This window comes from Atractosteus spatula, chromosome 8, assembly GCF_055471065.1.
Source record: "Atractosteus spatula isolate fAtrSpa1 chromosome 8, fAtrSpa1.hap1, whole genome shotgun sequence".
NCBI classification, from domain to species: Eukaryota; Metazoa; Chordata; class Actinopteri; order Semionotiformes; family Lepisosteidae; genus Atractosteus; species Atractosteus spatula.
This window is the reverse complement of record NC_142713.1, coordinates 49,405,066-49,427,739: the sequence shown is the minus strand read 5'-3', so window position 1 is coordinate 49,427,739 and position 22,674 is coordinate 49,405,066. Positions and strand designations below refer to the sequence as shown.

Below are 22,674 nucleotides of genomic sequence, written 5' to 3'. Positions count from 1 at the left end.
ATAGATTGAGGGATGGAGATTAGCAACCTTTATGAAATATTATTTGTTAGATGTTTGTGCAGTTCTGAAAGTTTTCTTTTTTTTTTCTGCAGCTTCAACAGTGTTTTCATTTCCTATTTCGGTATTGTGCAAAGCTAATTAATATACAGAAATTAGAAAAAGCAGAGATCCCACTAAAGATTTCGGTGTTACTCTGTACTGATCTGCACTAAGTCATTTGTACACTACATAGAATTAATAATGACTAAATTCTCACTAATCACCCCACTCTCAAAGCAAGATTAAAATGTTTGTTAGGTCAGCTCAACAAATGAATTTTGTACTCCCATTTTCATTATGTTCCATTTGGTGGTGTAATTAGTGCAGGTATCTGTTTCAGTGAAAGAAAAATGAAAAACTCCTTATTAACCTTGGAGTGTTGTGATTTTCATTCTTCTTTGTCCACAAAGTGTAAAATACAACAGTTCTCTTCATTTTACAGAGGTTAAGTGAGGTAAACTACAAACAAGCCATAAAAGCCACACCTGTCTGTGTTAATATGGTGGATGATGGTGGATGCTGCACATTGGTGGTGGTGGAGGGGAGTCCCCATTACCTGTAAAGCGCTTTGAGTGGAGTGTCCAGAAAAGCACTATATAAGTGTAAGCAATTATTAATAATAATTATTATTATTATTAATATGATTATTGCAAACCAATCAATCAAAATACAAACCTAAAAACAAAACAGACATGAAAAGCAAACTTAGAAAATACAAACGATCCCATTCATAAAATGCTGGTAGTTACCAGTTCTGGTCTTCTGTTGGCATTTGCTTGAAAAGTCAATGACTGGATTCAATGCACAGCACAGGATAATGGTCTTTTTTGACCCATTGTGGCACATAAAATATCTATTCCATGTTGTAACTGCAGCAATAAAATGTGTTTTTCACAGTTATAAAGAATAATAAGTGCATAACTTTAAACAAATCTGAAAAACCATTGTTTTTGATTCAGGTATGATATTGTTAATATTATTCTTACCTAAATAAAATACTGTTGGCTTGTTACATTACAAAACATTAACCTTTTACATAATTGTTAGACTACAGATGCATGATATTAAGATTATTTTTCATTTGTTTCCTAATAAGATGCTATACTGCTTATACAGGAAAATGCATTCCATTTTCTGAGAGTAGGCTATAATATACAACAGCTGTTTGTAGCAGTATACAATAGAGCTGTTTTTACAGTAATGATCCTAGTTACTGGGTTATGGAAAGGGGAGAGTGCCTTGAGCCACAGCTTCAGAAAACTGACAGCAGCAGAACAAAATTCTAAAGGGTTAAGGCAAAAGTTTGTGTTCTTACCAAGGTTATTCTCCAATCAAAATATTCGTTTTTCTTCTTATGAGTGCCTTAATTTTACATATACTACACCATGAAGTGGCCTATTGTGTGACCTGAAGATGTTTTGTTTCCACATTTTACGGTCTTGTCTTTTGTACAGAACTTATCGCACTATCAACAATTGCAGAACTTTTGTGAAACTTTAGTTCAGATGTTAGATTGTAGATTAAATGTGAATGCATAATGTGTTCTTTACACATACAATAGTGCAACCATATGTAAATCGTAATACATACTTGTACACAATAGATTGCTGTGTATACGTATTTCATTTACTATTGCAAACGGCCCTGTCGGAGAGTGGGCCAGACGAGATTGTTAATCTAACACTGTTCACTCTTTATCTGAGCTCTCTCGTTTCTACTAATCACCCATTTCTTAGTCCATATACATGCATTACTATGGATGATAACAGTTTTCATTTACATAGACATTTAGCAAAAACCTTTTCGAATCTAAATATACTCTGCAGTGAACTCATTTTGCATTCAATTTTACTGTTGCTTATTCAAATAAAATGTTAAGATCTGCCATATTCTAAATGATGTTGAATAATCCCTATGAATCATATTAATATACACAGCTATTGCTTTAGTTCAGCTCTAATTACTGTCTCCATAACTTTACATGTAACAGAAGTAAGTCTTGCTGGTCTATAATTACCTAGATGATTTTGTTTTATAAATGGGTGCTGCATTTGCTGTTTCCAGTCAGTGGCCAGTAACCCTGTCCGGAGTGGCTGTTAAAAGAGTCCTGTTAATGGTCTATAAAAGCCTCATTTCTTTTAGTACATTTGGCAGAATTTCATCTGGCCCTTGAGAATGTTTTAAGTGCTCCTAATACCTGTAATGCTTGCCTCTTCTGTGCTGATATCATTCAGAACTTTTGTGTTCCTTAACCTGAAATGTACTGCACATACTTATTTAAACATACACACTTACTGACTCCTTTCTTAGTAAACAACAGTATGATATGTTAGTATGATTTGTTTGCCATTTTTCTTTCTTTTTGAAAATATATTCCAGTATTATCTCTGAGAGACTACTTCTGTTACCTAATAATGTATAATTCATTTGTTAAATTGGATCTTGTATCCTTTACTTGCCCTGTCAAGTGCTTTCTTTCTCCTTCCAATTTTCTTAATTAATTTGTTAAAAAGAATAGGCCGTTTCTTTCTAGAACCTCAGTTACTTTAGGAATTACTTCTAGGTCTAGAATTTCCCCTTATAGTCTAGTCTAAGACTAAGAATGGTCAGATCTTTCAGCTTAACAGTGTAGGGCTATGTACCTTAGCTTTCAGCTCTACCTGAATTGCTTTAAAATATATGTAGCACAGTTTTTTTTTAAAAAAAAGTTTTAAAGGCACAATCACTTTCACAACAACATGAAATAGCCTACAATATATCCTGTTTCCATAAATCGTATTTCCACATTTTACGTTCATGATCACAGTTCACTTGCATTGTTTTAAAAGATCAAATGGACAAACTGTCCTTTCCAGGTTTGATTCCCTTACTTAAGAACTGCCCCTCAGCTGTGCATCTTTGTTCTAGTAACAGGGTCAGTGAAACATACTACAAAGGGATTTCACACCTTCAAACTTGGACAGTGTTGACTTCTCCCATGGTAACAGAGTCAGTATTTTCTGTTCAGAGGAGTTTTTCTGTGATTATTGATGTGACAAATAGCAAAACTGACACTTTTAACTCAGATGGGTTAACTGAGCCCATTAAATTCTGTTGTTGAAAGCTGAGCAAATCATGACCAGAGGCACTATTTTAAGTTTCTTGTGTTTTTTGTTTTTGCTTAAAGGAAAATAAAGTGTAGTGCAAAGTACAAAACATTGAATCGTCATTGTTTGTTTCTTGGGCCTACTTTTAAATAATCATCTATCGTCTGATCATCGTGGCTATCATCTTACAGTCATGACTCTGAAATCAAGCTGTTTGCTCTCCTTCACCTGTTACACCACAGCACAAAACGCGACATGTAGCAAGAACAATATGTTCTCCTCTCTCTTATTTTATTTGGAAATCCTGTGTTGAATCATTGAGGAATGCAAAGATAAATCTGCTGTAATCGCAAGGCAAAGGTTTATTGTGTAATAAGGATGGCTCTGCAGCTGGTTTATAGTAAAATCTGGTACTTTAAAAGTGCGCCTTGGATGGAAAGTTTGTAGGTAGAAATCTTTGGGGAAAAAATGTACCTTGCAGATGGACCACACCTGCCTTTTGAAAATTCTTTTTGCTTTACTGTAACATTCACTGGCATGAGAGAAAAAAAACAATAATTGGAATGGAATTAAAAAGACATTAGCAATCTGCTTTGTGAAAAACACCATGAGTCATGTTCCTATTTCATTCATGAAGTACAGAGTGAGAGTGAGAGTGAGAGAGAGGGAGAGGGAGGGAGTACACTAGAGAAAAAGAACATTGTATTGCACCAGCAGTCACTTACTCACTGCTTCTCTACTCACAGCTACTCTGGTGCTGGGGCGGACACATCTGATCGAGAGAATATGAAATAGTGGCAGAAACTGTAAGTTCGCTTGACGAGAATCTCTTATCGTCCGTTTAGGACTAACAGAAATATATATAAAATCTTGGTGTTCACCATATTTTCAAATTACTTAATAGATAATATTTACTGTAAAACCTGTTTCCCATTCATCAGTTAAGATCTTATTTCTAAGATGAGTTCTTACCATTGTTAATTAACATATTTTATAGTGGGTATTTGGTTAAATAAGCTCATCTGTTTCTGTTTTTTCATTTGGAGGATGTGGCATTTCCTGAACATTAAACATAGTTTTACTAACACGTGTAATGTAGTGGAATGGAAGGCATTAATGCATTTTTTAAAATCTTTTGCGTAGCGTGTGCAATGGCTCATGAGGGAGCTTAGATTTCTAGTCTCCATGTGCTACTACAGAGAGAAGTCAAAACTTTCTTCATTGGGAGGCATTTGGAGGACATATTATTACATTTAGTGCTAATCGCATGCATTTTCACAGTTTATTACATCTTTAACGTCTTATTATTCAGTTTATTATATATTTATGAGGACATTGTAAATCTATTGGTGACTTAGAAAAATGCTTTTGACTGAACTGCTTCACTTAATATTCAGAGCATTCCTTTCTGCATTTATTTTTTTTCTACGCTTTCGTTGTGAATGTTTTATTACAGGAATGTATTGCAGCTTACAGGCAATGAAATGCTGTTACAGAAAATAAAAAAGGCCTTTTGCATTTAGTCCAAAAATCTGGAGGCAAAGGTTATTAGTACATGGAGGCTCAGAGCCTTTGGTTGGATAAGAGTTGCCCTTTACATTTTATATATGTTCATGTGGGTAGCTGCATTAGCATGCATAGTCTGCAAAGGAATAAGTAATAGGTTTATTCCATGCTGGAAAGAGAAGAAAGAAAACGCAATGTTTCGGCTGTGAAGCCTTCTGCAGGTGTGAGGGAAAGGTGTTTTTCTCTCTTCTCTTTTCAGCATGGAATAAACCCATTTTTATATATGTACATGAATACATACATCTTTGAATTGACCTAAGAAATATATTATTAATAAATATTTTTCTTACTGAAATATAAATGCACAAAATGGTGCATTTTATTACTTATTGAATCTAATAAAAAGTGACATTCTGGAAAATGAAACAAATTGTTTTATATCCAGCTTTCACAGAACAAAGGCATGTATAAAAGTCTCAGTTGTATTTTATCATCTTCAAATTTCTGACTGGTCAAATAATAATTCAGAAGGTAAGTTCTGGAATTAAAATGTCTTAAAAGCACCAATAATAATCAGTACAGTGCGTGCTACTTTGCTTAAAATAGGTAAAGGTAAAGCACTCAAAAGGCATTTGTAGGAAACCGTTGCTACTGTTTCTGATGTAATTACTCATGTAAGCTATGTAGGAGGATAAGCACCACACTTGTTTAACCTCCTGAAAAAGAAGCTTTCTCATGTTAGTTCATTGTTGAAATGATGTTAAATTTATGATCACAAAGGCTTATTTTGCACTGTAGTTTAAAATGATTTTAAGGAGTATAGTGGAAAATGTACTGGATTAATGTCAACCTTATTTGCTCCTAGTAGAGGGATTTTGTCATCCATACAGCTTGAAAACTTGCATGTGAATTAGTACAGATTTTCTGGTTTGTGACATTTGCAAAAGTACTGTATAGTTCCTGGCAAAAGTATTCACCCCCTCCAATGAAATCCCATTCATCCATTTTCTAACTACTATATCTAATACAAAGTCTTGGGGGAGCCAGAGCTTATCCCAGAAAGCAATGGGTGCAAGGTAGGATACCCCCAGGAGGGAATGCCAGTCCACTGTGGTGTACACACAGACACCAGAGCCAATTTTCCCAGAAGCCAATTACCACTATATCTTTGGACTGTGGGGATCCTTTCAATACTTGATAGACGCACCGTTGGCAGCAACAAGTTCCACAGATAGTTGAATGGCCTCCATCTATGTGCAGAAATAGTGGTTCAAATGATTTTAGAACAAATACATCTGTTTCTGTAAGGTCACTCAGTCAGGTAGTGAATTACAATGATTCAGCCATGAAGAGCAAGGAGCTTTCAAAACAACTGAGTGATAAAGTTCTGCAAAGTCTCAGATCATGATGTATACATACATATTTCTGTGATATTTAATATCCCTTTGAGCACAGTGAGGTTAAGTATAAAGAGGTGGTGGTACGATGAAGCTGTCCCAGATACTATATAAGTTTGTTCCTCGTTGGACCAACCGAGCAAGGAGGAGACAGGTTTGTGATGCGACTATGAAAGAACTACAGTTTAATGGCTGAGATGAGGAAAAAAGTTTAGAAAACCTATGAAATATAGTTAGTATCTGTTTACTGGAATAAACCTTCTAAATTCCCTAAATGCTTTGTTACTCGGAGTTTTCGAAAAATCACTTAAGTGATACTGCAAACGTAGCAAAAGCTTTTGTGGTCAGGTGAAACAAATTTGGGACTTTCTAGTCTAAATGCAAAGCTGTATTGGCAGAAACTCAACACAGTACATCACGTAGTCAACACCGTCCTTGCTGTTAATCAAGTGATGGGGCTGCTTCTCATCTGCAAGGACTGGGAAGCTTGTCAAGATTGAGGGTAAAATGAATGGAGCAAATCTTGCTTTCAGATTTCTATGGACCTAGAATCTAAATGAAAATTCATATTTTAGCACTACCATGAGAACAGAACACAAGGCCATAGCTATACTGGAGTGTATAACAAAAAGAACATTTTCCGGTCATTGTGATGAAACTGAGACTTGAAAACTGCTGTCCATCAGTGGTCGCCAAGTAAATTGACAGAGCTTGGGCAAGCTTACAAGGAAGAAGACTGCACCATCCAAGTGTCTAAAGTTGGCAGCACCTTATTCAGAAAGACTCGCGGCTATAACTGCCATCAAAGGAGTTTCTACCAAGTATCGATGTTGATTTTTTTAATCAACATATTTAAGATTTTCATGTTTTTTTGTAGTATTTGATGACATCTGAATTCTTTCAACAAGAAACATTGAGTTTGATCATCCAAGATTTGATTAAGAATATTTAAATGTGTATAACATCCATCCCATTTTCTAACTGCTTTTTCCAGTTCAGGGTCACAAGGAGCTGGAGCCTATCCCAACAAGTAACGGGCACAAGGCAGGGTTCACCCTGGACACACACTCACACCTAGGGACAATTTTCCCAGAAGCCAATTTAGATATCGGTGTGTTTTTGGACTCAAAGATGGCACCCCAAATCTAGAATTGAACACCGTAATCTAGCACTGTGAAACAGCAATAATAACCCCTGTTCCACTGTGCTACCCTGAATGTGTGTACATCATTTGTTATTCAAAAGAAATGGGAAATGATTGGAAGGGGTGAATGCTACTTCAAGGCACTATACAGTGTATGTGGCCTCTGTGTTTAATGCTGAGCGTTTGAAATGTAAAGTACAGCACAGGCTTCAGGCTACTTTCATACTGTAACATCTTGATTTACATAATCATCACTCTTTTTTTGTTTTGCCTTCAGAGGTCGGAGGGTAGATGTGAAACTTTTACTATATTTTAGTCCATCAGCATATAATAAAAGTCAGTTTAGTGCCTTACTTGCACGTTGAGGACCGGACAATAGAAAGAAAGGGCTTCACAATACAAAGCAGTGAACAAGGTGAGTCATGTGATTTTAGGGTCAGCAGGACCAAAAACTAGTGACGCCAAGTTGTCCTCTCAGCTGTGGACACAGGGAGTCCTATACTGACCTTGGCTGGCCTGTGTAACAGGTGTCTAGTAAAGACAGGGTAAGTGCATGAACTGAACTGGCCATGCTGTTTAGAGCCATAGCAGCATCTGGTGGTGAAATCCATGTCAGCAGAAGTAAGTATCAGGAAGGAAAGGTGGGTAGGTGGGGTGATTCATCTGAAAGGTCTATTAATTTTCAGTTTATTTTGTCACACAGCATTGGACCACTTACATAGAAAAACATAAAAATAATTTTAATTGCTTAAAAAATAGCAAAGTTATTGTTTTCCAACCTCACTGATTAATCATACTTGAAAGTCAAAGGTGTACTTATGATGTCTTGATAGGATTACTGTATCTGTGGGAGTACAGAGGATTTTTCCATCTATTCTATGCTCTTAATGTTTCATAAATAGTAAAAAAAATGTTATATGAATTTTAGTTTTTCACTTTGTTGTGTTCACTTTTTAGAACAATATACTTTGTTATGAAGTACGCATATAGTATATGTTTTATGTATACAAGTATGTTATAAAATGTTGCTGCTCTATACCATGTTTTGCATGTAGACAGGCTAAAATAACTAAATCTCTGTAGTCCTAAACAGAACAAAAGTTTCATATGGATTTGACTCGGCTGTTCATTACTGTGAAAGTTATAGGTAAAGTTGGCCTAAAGGATGGCTTAGACATAAGAATAAAATAATGGCCCAAGGGCACAAATTTACAAAGATAGGAAGCAATGCATTGAGCAGAGTGGAGAGTGTTTGAAAACAACTGCACAGCCAGTTTGATTAAGTTGAAACAAATGGCTACAGTACAAGAGACCTTTGGCCTTTAAGCTATGGGTGACAAAGCAAGCAAGACAGGGTGAGGTTTTAGTTGTTTCACGTTATGAACTGATACAGGTTACCCCAGATTTCAATGTGTGCAAGTGCATACAGTTGCTGACTGCTGAGACTTGCTGATTACCTAACTGACTAGCATCACATGATGCTATTTCCAGTTAAATGCTCTGAAGAAATAAACTAAATTGAAACCAGGGAAGCAAGAACAATAAAACCCCTGTTTTTAATTCCAATAACAGGACAGACGAAAATCTCTTCTTATTTCATTTAGTAAGAAGGAACGGTTCTAGTCTGCAGTTCTTACCTTTAATTTCATCTGGGACAGAATTGTGACAGAATTGACAAGACTCAATTTCAGAATTGTGACTGTTTCTCCTTTGCTTCTCCACGTCTTGAAATGTAAATGAATGAAAAAGGTTAAACCTGCTGAAAAGCAAGCTGCCTCCACATGACATACCTCTACATGACATGTAGACAAAATAGGGTCCAAAGTCTAAAACATCAAATTATTTATGTATATCAAAATGTTTAAAATCAGTTTCAGTTTCATCTTGGAATTCTTTTGCAAATACCTTGTAAAAGCAGTACCCTGTAAAATTTCAGCAGATGACATTGGGAAAAAATTGTTTCTGAATTCCAATAAGTCAATTCTGTCTTATAAGAAGCAGCATGCCATGTTTCTTCTTTAAAAGGTAAACTTCTGCACTGTACTGTTGTTCATGATCTCAGCAGACAGAAAGGAAAACCAAAAAGAAGTGCAGACCTCTCACATGTGTGTCATAATGAGTTGATTACTTTTATAACAGCTGTTGCTTATTATGAATGTTCCATGGCTTATTTGAGACTTCCCTGTAACATTGACCATGAAATAACAATCTGGAATCAGTGTATTTATAAGAGGGGAAAAAATACATTAAACCACACACATTTTGGGACATGTTGGTCCCTTTTTCCTGTTAAATTTAAGCTGCCAGGTTTGAATTTATGAATGAATCAGCCTTCTGGGAACAACAGTCATCATTACTAAAGTATCTTACTGTCTAGCCCAGTTTTCTTGGTGATTTCCTGGAAATACAAGGCTAGGCAACATGGTTCAAGGCTGGGGACCTTATAAAGAATACTCAGAACTAATAAGACTAAAGGTAAAATAAAAGATTGGGCAGCGATTAATAATCATTACTTTAGAAAACTGGTGGGTGATTTGGTCTAATGCTTATAAACAAGTTGTCATTATTACATTAGGGAAACATCACTTGGCCATGTAATATTCTGTACTCTTGCATAAATTAGAGCAGACCATACTCTATTACTTGGACTGAAATAATATTTCCCTGAAAACGTAGCATATGGTAGCTGTGGACGCTGTATTTCAGGGATAACTGAACAAGTTCTGTTTAAACCCTCAGCCATTATGTAAAATAACAATAACGTGTTCATTGCCAAAAAAAAGTAACTGCATTATGCTGTGTTGTCGGTGCTATTTTCTGGATAGTTCCAGATCCTGGTGAATAGAAAATGTCACCAAAGTATGAGTCCTGGAACTTGTGGTGGCATTTGTGCCAGCTCTTGTATATATGGCCTACATACATGATTATCCAATAGTAGATAATTCAGAGATTATTATTAGTAAAAATAGGTCTTGTGGAATTCTAAAGTTCACAGATAGGTACTATTACCTGTCAGGTTTGGCTGTGATACTAAAAGAAAGAGGTGACTAATGGCATGAGGTTAGAAAACTGACAGGATTTCTTTTCCTTTGCTAGATCCAAATGTCTTGGTCCATATCCCCCAATACTGCACATCAATTAATTATTTGTGTAATAATTATGTAAATTGAAAAGGAGAAAGCAGTCAAGCAAGCACTTAGCACATTATTTATTCCTTTTTACTGATAACTGTTGGTTTGAATTGCCTTTCACATTAGATTGGAAACCCCAGGAGAATTCATGTCCCGTCTACGACCACGTTATACCACCTGTAATAATCCTACTTGAAGTAGCTTTCTGTCATTTTCAGATATGCAATGAAGGTTTAAAGACTTGGTTTGAGATAAGGTCTCCAATATTTGAAGTCTCAGGTTTGCAGCAATGATAGACATGGTAGTTTATCATCTTACAATAAACCAATATAAAGGCTTCTTTTCCTTGAATGTGATTTAAGGTGCTGTGTGTTGTTGCTTTTGTGACCATGAGGCTTCATTTTTACTGCCTTCTAATTTATCTGTATCTTCACGTGCAAGAGTTTTACAGGAATATAAGGATTCCTTTAAATGTGGTACATCTTTTTTGGAGTTGGAAAATGATTTTGCTTGTTACATTTCAGTTTGAAACGACCATTTTTAATCAGCTTGGGGGGGGGGGAGGGGTGGATGGGATATTTTAAACTTTTTGTACACTTGTACAAAATGACCAAAATGATACCAGTTGACAACACATCAAACTCACAGGCATGAGGCTAGTTCCAGGGATTATTATAAGGATCCGCTAGCCAGCTTTGAGTTTATTTAATCCCACTAGTCCTGATGAAAACCATAATATATTATCTTAAAACATTGATATTTTGGAGCTACAGACTAAAGCCACTGCCCCAATAAACACCAATAGTGATTGTCTGGTCATGTGATGCTTTTTATTTGCAAATTGTGAGCATCATTTAAAAACTTTTATGGAGCTGCAGACAGAAATATTGGCACCCCGGTTTTAAAACTAGTTAGTCCTGAACTTCCATTTGGTGGGATGAATGGGTTTTCAGTAAAAATAAGCATAACTGAAGCATGTCTCTGTCAGTGCTGAATATTCCATGAATGTGTCTTGTCATTCTCTTTGGTCTGTTTCCAGCGTCAAACTTGCTTTCAATTTCAACTGCTTTTTAGTAGATTAAATGTTGGGTATAGGTGGGGTTTTATACTTCAGTGGCATATGTAATTCTTTTATTAACAGTAAATCACAATCCATTTGAAGTGCTTTACTTTTATTTATGTTTTTATTTTTTGGATCTATACTTACGAGTTTAAAGTCGTCTTAAATATAACTACCCTAGCACTGCGTCTCCTCAGACAGGCAGTTGACCTGAACTGAAGTGAATGCCATACAGTTACTGAAAGGATCTAGTGGAGATGTTTACAGTTTCTGTAACTGTGAGTCAGTAATCGTGAAAGTGCCAAAAAACTAAATTATTTCAATAATAGCATTAAGCTTGTCACATCATCAGTCTCATGTGGCATGCTCAGTTTCCAAAAACTGAGATCTGGCCACAGTGCTAGCAAGTCAGTACTTAGACTGAACTGCTGTGAACTTAAACTTCTAACTAGGAGTACTGTAGGTGTAGAGGTGATAGAATGGGCATTGTATACTGAGTGATTTAATGGAATTAATTTTAAAGCAGACATTACCTCAATCTGTTTAATTAACCAGACAGAGCAAGATATGGAGTGAATTGCCTCGTACAGCATAGTCTTTTTCCTATGAAAGTGTCAGATTAATCTTTGCTGTATCGCAATATTTTTCTTTCTGGCTAAAATACTTTAGTGAATGGCAGGATTCAGTGAGGAAGGCTAAGACAAAATTGCATTCCATAAAGGATTTTTATTAAGAAAGCAAAAGACATACAGTACAGGCACTAGTTTCATTTTTATAACTCAAGCTCTCACCACTCAAATCAGTATTGGAAAATGGGCATGGAGCATATGGATACTGCATTTAAATAACAGAAATGTTTTTTTTGGAGGAAATAGTAGGAATAGTGTCTACTAAAACAACTTAGACAATTCAAGGACTGGTATTTTAAAAACTATATGTAATGATAATGCTGAACATATTCAGAACTTCAGAATAATTCAGAACTTATTTAGGCCTTATTGTGTCTCCTTATTTCCTTTTACAAATCATTGTTTATTTTTGTTCTTGGATTTTACATACCCAACTAAAGAGATAAACTAGACGCTTTTATTTGATACGCAACAAAATTTGTATTGATATGAGATAATTGTGGTATATTATTCTCTTAAAAAAGAAATGTTTTTTTTTCCCTTAGGAAATCCCCAAAATTGTTTAAAAATTAGCCATCATAGCTATCAAGAATTAAGGACTCAAATAGTTATAATTGTAATGAAAGTTTTTTAGGTTTTAAACTTGGAGTGCTCATTGCAGCACACAATTTTGGTATTGTATGTACATGGTTTTTAGAGACCACTATCTAGCTTCTTGAAGTCATTTTCTGAAAGATGAGAAAAACTGAAAATGTAATACTTGAAAGTAAAATACTGTATGTAAACAGCAATTTAATAAGGCAGTAAAGCTACATAGCCTGTCTTGTTAGTCATGTTGGTAAAACTTTTACAGAGTGAAATGAGCTGTAATTTAGTCATCCACTGCAGAAAGAAAAGAAATTGTGGTACATATGTAAATATTATACTGCATACCTAGTCTGTTTCATGATGTTTGTCACTCTTTAGAAAATTCTAGAACTGTATCCTTTCTCAACTCGTAAATATAGCCTACTGTTTATCTACTCACATTACTTTAATAAAAAAAAGGCAGGAAAGCAGAGGCTGAAAGTCTCTCATGATAAATGCTTTCAGCACTAATGAAGCCATTTTTAATTCTAATTTATTTTTACTCTTTTGGCTCAATGAAGTGATTGAAAAGTCAGGTGTCGTTCTACATGATGTTTAAGTAAACCACTGCATCATTATTATTTAGTTCTTGAAAAATGTAAGTAGTTTTTGAAGAAAAAAAGTTAAACTGATCTCTCTACTTGTTAAAAATAAAACATCTTGGCAGAATATGTGTCTGTGCCACGTGGTACATGTCATTCCTGAGTTAATGCCAAGGAGATGAACACTGTAAGGAGATCAAAAGAAACCTAAACTGCTCTCAGAACAGAGGGGACTGGAGGACATTTAAAAAGGAATCCCTCAGTTTCACTTAATTCCTTTGTCTGTGGTAGTATTTTAGCAAATCTCTTTATATTTGTTCCAGAAAGCACTGCAAAACAGTATATATAATCACACGATGATGCAGGTCCAGTAGCTTTGCTCTCCACAACAGGCAATTTTACTGCAAATTATTTCAATGACTTAGAAAGCAAGTGAGCTAGGAAGAGGGTGGCATCTCTTTACCATTGGAGCAGACAAGGACTGACCCCTATGAACACTGTAATAAATCTGTGAAGCAATGCATAGTGCATGTTTTAGTTTTGTGTCAGGTAAACATTTTAAAAATCCAAATAATAAAAATAAATTGTGTTTTTGTCAACAACATGTCAAATGTATTGATGCGCCTGGCCCTTAGAACAGAATTCAGTACAGTACCTCACAGTTTTTTCCATTTTTCATTGGTGTTCAAGCCGTGTGATTCGACATTCTACGCTAACCTATGATTTGTTAAATTACACTTGCATGATGCATTGTTTTTTTCCTCAGGAATCATTGTAGACATCTTACTATCTGAGGAACTTGATTTCAAATTACATGGAAAACATCTAACTGCTTTATCACGGGTTCATTTCAGTTTTCTGCTTTCAGCTCTTAAAAAGTTGGATGAGATTTGTTTTTGGTATCTGTCCTGTTTTAATCGGCGAGTTTATTTGCCAAGGTCTCTTGCTTTAATGTGCAGATTATGTAGTGAAGACATTAGAGGTGCTAAGATGACATTCAGGTCACACACTTTTTAACTACAATTCTCAACATTTATAAGTATAAATAAAGCCTTTTATGTTTTAACACTAGTACGTATCTGCTATACATATTCCAATCACAATGCTGAGATTGTGTTACTGGTAGTATTTTTGTAGGATCAAAGGTTAGAAAACTGTATCACTGAGCTATAGAACCTGGAATATACTGTAAAGTTTGTAAGTAGGAATCGCCTCCTGTTTTTAGGCGCAGTTCCACTAGGATTCCACTTGTGCGCTCCAGTCCATGTTTCACTGTTCATCCTTTGGTGTAGGAACACCACATGTACTGACTGCTTGACTTACTCTATCACCAGCAACATGAAGTTATTTTATTTAGAAACCAACTCGGCCTGTAGAAATTCTTATTTTAATTGGAATTTAAATCATGTGCAGTGGAATGCTGACATGGTGGTACCTGTTGTGAAAAGGAAGACTTGATGAGATGAAGGATGGTTTTGTATTTCGGTTGGCGTGCAAAGCTTTATCTCTGTAGTAAACTGTACTACTAATGTAACGTACTGTATCAAGCCTGGATGCCAGTGCTTTCTATGGACGTTTAACATAAAACAAATACTATATCAGTTAAAAAGGGTGTCATCACTGACCTTCAGCCCAACTATGAAATGTAATGAAGAAGTTGCATTACCCTCTGTCATGATAAATGGTGATGTATTGGATCATTACAATTCAGCAAGTTAGCTTTGGAATGTCTTTAAAAAAAAGCCTGATTGAAGTTTAGTGCATCATCATACACCACTGGTTCTTCTGGAGTTCTTTTGAAAATCAGGTTATTTCGTTACATATCATTTTGAAACTTATGTAAGAGATTTAAATTGAAATACTTTACTCAGGTATTTATTGAAAATACAAAAAAAGAGTGTTTTTTAATGGAATGTGTTCTTTCACGTTTTCTCTCAATAAGATGCAGTATGGGCAGCACAGTGGTGCTATGGTTAGCGATGGCAAGTGGCCCTTGCCGGGCCCTGGGGTCAATTCTGGGGTGCTGTCTGCATGGGGTTTGTGTGTGTGTCTAGTTTCCTCCCACAGTCCAAAGACCTACAGGTTCTGTCTGCGCTTCTGTGAAAATTGGCCCTGGTGTGAGTGTGTGTGAGTACGTGTCTATATGTACCCATCCTGGGTGTACTCTTCCTTGCTCCCATTGCCTGTAGAGACCCTGAATTTGATGGTAGTGGAATAGTTGATGACTCTGAGCTGCTGAATGCTGCCACTCCATATTAACTAAACCTTCTTTTAAAAAAAACTCAACATTCACCTCGTTTCACATCACGATTCTAAGGTCAACAGATTATCGGTGTTAGACACTACTATTTATTTTAAGAGTTCTGCCTTTTTCTCTGGTGGTAGTGTTAAGCATAGTGTTTTACAGTGTTTAAGGCAGGACATAATCTGGTCCAAGCCAATGGAAATAGTCAACTTCTGAAAACCTGTTGAGGATTCTTGAGCTCTTCTTATTAACATTTAAATCAGCCAATTCAAAGGTCTTGAGATGTAGAAAAAATTGAGCCCCACGACTGGGGATCTCTGGTTTAATTTTTTTTTTTCAGAAAACTGTGTAGGCTGCATATAACACACTATGTAAATACCTTTTATTTGATTTTTTTTTTCATGTGAAGCACTAAGATGTAATGAAATGGCTCACGTGGAACCTGCACGTTTTGCAGTAAAATACAAGGAGACAGTTCTCGTATATTTCCTGACCTTAGAGAGGCAGTCACTACCATGAAGCTGTATATTGTTATCTGCAGGTTATTCAAAAGTCATTTTCTTCACCATGTTAACTCATGCAGCACACATGCTCAGTACGCTGTTGTTTTTTGTTTTCATCTGTTTTTACACATAATGAGTGCATGGCATGGAGTCTTGCCCAGCTTTCTGTTCATGCAGGTTTAGGAATTTGACTGCCTCTCATCATGTGTAAAGAAGAGAAATCGTGAAGTGTCAACTATTATTCAGAAATGAACAAGTAGAAGTTAATTCCACACTGAAAAGTATAAAGGAAAAGTAAGCATAGAATTTAATCTACCTGTTACTTTGCAGCTTCTAGCTCTGAATTATTCTACTGTATATTGTAAATTTCCTCATGTATATTGCAATGTTGTCATCAATTCCCTTAGTGTTTAAGCCTGAATAAAAATTCTGAAAAGTTAGTAGCTGTTTTTCTGTTTTTTTTTTTTAAGGGCATACATATTTTACTGGAGTTCGACAACTACTTGGGTAGATGAAGAAAGACCACTGAAAAGTAGGTTTTTGTTTCATTTTTCCTTATGTGCTTTAAACATGCTGGGAAGACATCTGACAAATGCAGTACATCAATGTTATCTGAATTGCTGCTTTAACTTCACAGCAGAATCTCAAGAGATGCCATGGGACTGTCACTACTGGTTGTGATTAATTTGTCGTAGTGCTAACATAAACCTATAAACCTGCAGCCCTGACTTCCTTCCACTACCCCCCTCCTCAGTGGACTTGGTGGACTTGTAAAAAATTTAATGGAGTTTCAAGAACCCAAATGAAATCATGGTGATTTAATGTGTTCATCATTATCCAAGTATTAAGTACTGTGAGCCTCCAAGTGATGTAGAGATAGTGCAGAAATGTTGGCTTGATGCTATTGGTAATGTTTTCTCTGAAGTGTTTAATTTAGATGGACAAACGTTGAGGCCAAATAGATCGATGAAGGAAATGTCCATATCATAGATCTTACATGCAGCTATTTTATGTTTTATTTATGTTTAATGAAAGGCAGTGGCACGCAGTGAGGTGTAAAAGTAGGTGAAGGTTCAGGGTCATGTTCTGCAGGAAGTAATGGGATATACTGTAGATGACAGGTGATTCAGTGCAGTAGCTGGCACAGTATCCACACGATGCTTGAGGGCAGGAACTTGACTCACTTCATGCTTGAGATGAGAAGCCCTCCCGAAGGAGTTAGCAGTAGTTCTGGCGCCACAGGGAGGTCCAGATGAAAAGCATTGAAGAAGAGCGAGTCATTGTGTGGTCAGGTGATTCAGAGGACAGAAATTGATGGTTAGTGGGGCACGTGTGACGAGGGGTCTTTGTTTTTATAGCCAGCTTCAGAAGGTTCATTATCCAGCTGCAGAGTCACTTCAGCGAATCGGATTCCTGTCCCGTGAATCATTTCCACAAAGGAGCGGGAACAGTTGTCATCTTGATCAGATCCAGTTACGCTGTCTTGTGATAGGATGAGTGAATAACCAAACGGCAGGTTTTAGAAAATCCCCCTTGAGTGAGCATTAAGGGTGGTATTTGATAAAACCTTCAAGAACTCGATGAGGCGTATGATGCAAGTGTTCACTTGTTTGTGTTTTTGTCTGTTTCAGGCTTTATTGCTAAAATCTTAAGTTTGATGTGAAGTGTATGGACGCCACATTCGTAAAGCAGTGATTTTGATTCTGTGCAAATGTAACAATTTTAAAATTTAAAGAAAACCATGAAAGGATTATCACACTAGTTCTGTCTGAAAACGAAATTTGCTAGACAGTTTTGATGGATATCAGGAGCTGTAAGTTTCTGAATTGTCACTAATGTGGGAACTGAACTCAATTCAATAAACACCCTTCTATCTGTGATGGAGGTAAGTGCTGTTAAATTGCATTTATGAAGTACTTCTGTAGTTCATTATTCTATGTTGATCCATAATTATGGCTCATGCTTCAGGTATTGATCCACAATCTGCTTTATTACTATAGTCTGGGATTCTATTTTGTGATGTGAAAAGCTAATGTATGTAATAACATTATTGAGATATGATTTGGATGTTCAGATTTAAGCAAAATAGTCTAGGCTATTACTTCAGTCACCCAAAAGATTTTCTTTGAGAGAGAAATGTGTATATCCAAATTATGTCCACATTAGCAGCTTTACGGATATATTAAAATAACTTTTTAATAATAACCTCAATACATATACAGTAATAAATCTGTGAAGCAATGCATAGTGCACACTTTAGTTTTGTGTCAGGTAAAGATTTTTAAAATCCAAATAATAATAATAAAAAATAAACGTGAAACGTCTACTATTTCGTATACTAAAACATAACTATAAGTTTTGGGTTTTTTTTACAACATGCATTTAGCTAATTTTCACACTTCTGCTAGAGAGAGAAGAAAAAAAAATATTGCAGGCTTTACCAGAGCAACTTAAAAGTGTCTGTTTTAGTGAGTTCAGGCCTTGTCTGTTCGAAGGGCGCCCCCCAGCTGACAGAACACAAGCCGCACGTTCAGACTGGTAGTAGGCCGGCCTTGGGGTTGTATGAGAGACTGAACTGGCCCTCTCTAATGACTCACTAGAAATGAATTACTTCATACCAGTGTCTTTCTCATTCAACCCAGTGTGGTTGCCTGCTAGCATATGAAGTGGATTAGAGCTCCACAGCTCTTGTTCCTCTTTCACTTGATACCAGTGATACATTTCAACAGACAGAGGAGAGTGGAGATTCTCAGACGGTGCCTTTGCCTTAAATAGACTGGATGGACCATCAAGTGTATACTGTGAGTTCAGATGGCTGTAACATAGCCAATTCATTCATTTCCAGGAGAGATGTGCTTCTCTGCCGTACGGTCTTGGTTTGTCTTGAGCTATGCACCTGTAGAGAAGTATTTTATTTAGAACGCTAGTGATGTCTGAAATCGGGAAGAAACAACAGGTCTGATATTTATATGTGTACATAGACGTGGTTTTGTGGGGAAGGCACAAGGAAGCAGCTTTCAAGTTAATGCTTATTTTTAAGCCTTTTTTTCGGTGACATATGGCGATACAAATCTGGTAAAGATCATAAGAACATCTTTCAAGCTTCTGTTATTTCATGTATGCCACAAGTGTTTTTTTTTGCCTTAACTGGGTTGATTATTTTATCATGAATTCCAAATTTAAACTGTTTAAGACGATAAACAAAAATAAGTGTGGTGGATATGCAGTATATAAATTAACAACAATATGTAAAGATCCTGGTATGTGTTACATTTACGGATGAAAGATTTCAAGGAATAGGAGTTGGTAGAGGGATGACAACCATTCCTCTTTTATTTTCCTGCAGCTCAGCAGATTTATGTATCAGTAACTAAACAGTTAGTAAAAAATAATTTTGACTTTAAATTATAACTGAAATAAAAATGGTCAGTTGAACCAGAGAAGATTTTTTACATTTTGCATATCTGTACCGCCTTCAGTATTATAGGCACATGAGTGTGACTAGTTTTTAACACCACAGTGACTAAAAAGGAAGTTAAAACAGTTCAATCGGTAAAAAACAAAATACTTTTCAATGCAGTCTGGGTAGCTCAAAACTTTCACTGTGTTTCTAATAGCTGGGTGTGAGGATATTTTCTCTAAAAGTGTTGTGGACATCCCACTGAGCATGGAGTCTTTAAGGAAAAATGTTTAGAGGAAAAGCAATCATCCGTCTTGATTTTATTTAATTTCAATAATAATAAAACACCTGATTTTGTTGATGTAAAATGTGTGCACCGTGTGTTTGGTTATATTTTAACATCTTAAATACGTTTAATTATGTGTCAGGAGTATGAATGTCTGCCCTTATTTTGATAAAAATAAAACAATGACTTCTTACCCTCCACTTGTGCCTAGGGACTGTGGTTATCATCACTCTTGTTCATTTTTTCTTTCTTATCTGCCTTAGGACTGGGTGGCTAACTGATTAGTAGTAATGTTGTCTAAATGTAAAATGTTACGTCAGTGAGATTAGTTTGTCCAAAGTCAGTGGTTACAGTTTTTTTTCCTAATACAGTAAGCTTCCACCAGTCTCTTGAACCTGTCCTGAGGCATCACTTGCACAGATGACAAGCGTATAGCACAGTAAGGGTGATTTTAAAGTGGTTTAAATTGCACTAGTTCTGGAGTTAATTAATTCTCGAACATGACTCAGAGCTTTCTGAGAATGTTATCATTATCAGAAATGGTAACTGGAATTCCAGGCACCATTGTTAATAAAAGGGAGGGAGGATGTGTTTTGAGCATTATCCAAAAGCCACCAAGCTTTTCTTAGCAAGCTCATATATACTCAGTGACTGGTTGCATCTGCTGTTTATATTGATTAAACAATAAATGTTTAGCCCAATTATTTTTTATATTGTTGTGTTTTCAGTCCAGTCTTTTAGATAATGTAACTCTTATGAATTTTCCATTATAACAAAGGAAAGCCTCCTTTTATTTGTAACCTTTTTGGCCCCTCCACTGTGGAGGCTTCAAAAGTGTGGCTGGGTAGCATGTTCCATACCCCCACACCCTGTTGTGTAAAGAAATGTCTCCTGTTCTTAGTTAAGAAAGCACGTCCCCTTAGTCGCAAATCTTCATCGGGTCCCTGTTTCACTTATATTCACACAGTGGTCTTTTACAGTTTTATTTGTATTCTATACTGTATTATATCTTAATTATTGGGATATTGGGGTATTTTGACATTTTGCACTTCAATACCTGTAATTTCTGGGAGACTTGCCAGTATAGTGACATTGTGCTTGAGTGTGTCAATGATGTGTTGTGTGCCCGATGTGGGTACATTTTTAGGTCATCACAGGAACAGCTGAATACAAGCAAAGCGTGTATTGCTTGAGGTTTTGGTAGCTTTACCTGCATGCTGTACCTATGATTTCATTGCACTGCTTGTAAGGATATGAAAGGCAATGATGAGGATAACAAAATTTAGGTTTCTGCTTCCTCTTCCTGTTCTTTTGCCATTAGATAATTTTCTTCATTATCATTATTGCTGGTTTATGTAAGTGTTTTCTTCATAGTAAATGCAGAGACCAAAGGTCTGTGATTACAGTGATTTTGTAGTTTTCTATTGGAACACTTAATCAGGATTTGAACGAAGTGTCTCTTTGCAGCAGCATCACTGTCAGTCTGAAATCCCAGATATTGTTAGAATTTTAACATCCCTTGTCCAGTCTATGAGCAGACTTCTAATTGTCAGTGCAAGAGTAGTGGAGTGGCAAGGAGCTCACACACCACAATCCTGTGTTGAATTCCAAAACTAGTGTGTTGGCAGCATAATATTGAGCATGTAATTTCTTTTAATTTAGTTTAAATAGTCTCAATTGAGACTAGAACCAGATTTTAAAAAATAATTGTAGATCACTCTTTACCCCCTGATGTCCAGGTGCTTCATGACTGAATTGTCTCATTCTCCTTTCCTCTAAGTTTCCTCCTGTACTGAAAGACAGTTATGATGGAGCTTAGGAACAAGTAATAGGTTTATTCCATGCTGAAAAAAAGAAGAAAGAGAACACAACGTTTCGGCCGTGGAGCCTTCTTCAGGTGTCAATGATGGAGCTTTACCTTTAAGAAGCTGAAGATCTCATGCAACATGCTTTGTAAGCAACAGAAAAATGTGCATTGGGTGTCATAAACAATAGCTACCCTAAATGCTGTGTTCTGGAGCTGTTCAGGGGTGACACAGTTGTGATACACCAAAATTACAATGACGTCTCTAATCTCTGATTGATTTGAATTACCTGGCTGAGTTTCCAACCAATATTGAAGCAAGTTATTCCTTGCTTGGAGCTATAATTAAGACATTATGCAGTATGCTTTTGGTTTTCTGTTTTGCTTTTGTTCGCTATGTATTTGCTCTGAAACTTGATTAACATCTACATACAAATGTAACAACAATGGAAGCCTGAAAGATGAATATGCTGTATATGTTTACAGATCATTGCTTCCAGGAAAGATTGTTTCACAAAAGACATTGTTTTTACAAATAGGTTCAGTATGTCTTATTAGTAAGGCCTATATGCTTTTTGGTTTAAGATTTCAGTTAACCTCCCTAATACACTAATCACAGGTAGTGTAAAGAATATAAGGGAAAAAAAAGTAATTTTACTTTATGACTTCTGTGTAGCACTGCAAAAAAACAAACCAGAACTGGGGACAATTTACATTCCAACCTTTTAAATCTGTTTGTCAGGTAGGAGAACTGTCCTTTTGGACATAATTCGTGTGTCAGCATTCAGGAAGATGATGGCTCAAACTAGCGTCTGAAACATTAGTGTCTGAAATTAGCGCCCAAAACAAATAGAAACAACAAAGTTCTACCATTGCAAACTCCATCTGAGAACAATGAGACCTTGTGGAACCTTGCATTATAGGACAGATTTCGGCTACAGTACAGTTAATCCTATTCCCTGACACTGATGCCTGATCATTTTAAAACAATCTAGTATTTCACTTTGAGAGCAGAATTATAAATATACATAAAACATTAATTATGGATTTATTTAGGACTATAAATAACTGTAGTCCTAAAATACATGCTGGAGATTATAAATGGTCACACTGAAAATCTCAAATGTTTCATCATTATCTTGTTTCCATACCATACCAAGTTTATCTGAGCTGATTTTGTACTTCTCTCATATTTATAAGATGGCATTCATATGATTCAGATTCAGATGATATTGCTCGATTTTACAGTATGTGCTTTTAGGAAACCTTTTGGCA

The 22,674-nt window shown here is 36.0% G+C and overlaps 1 protein-coding gene across 1 annotated transcript in view; it reads left to right on the top strand.

The window, feature by feature from the left end:
* LOC148829756 (uncharacterized) overlaps positions 1 to 22,674 on the top strand; it is a 114,596-nt gene that overhangs the window by 58,848 nt on the left and 33,074 nt on the right. Inside the window, exon 2 of the mRNA XM_088922608.1 lies at positions 16,380 to 16,441. The gene's annotated coding sequence lies outside the window, so the exon portion shown is untranslated. The remainder of the gene's footprint in view (positions 1 to 16,379; positions 16,442 to 22,674) is intronic.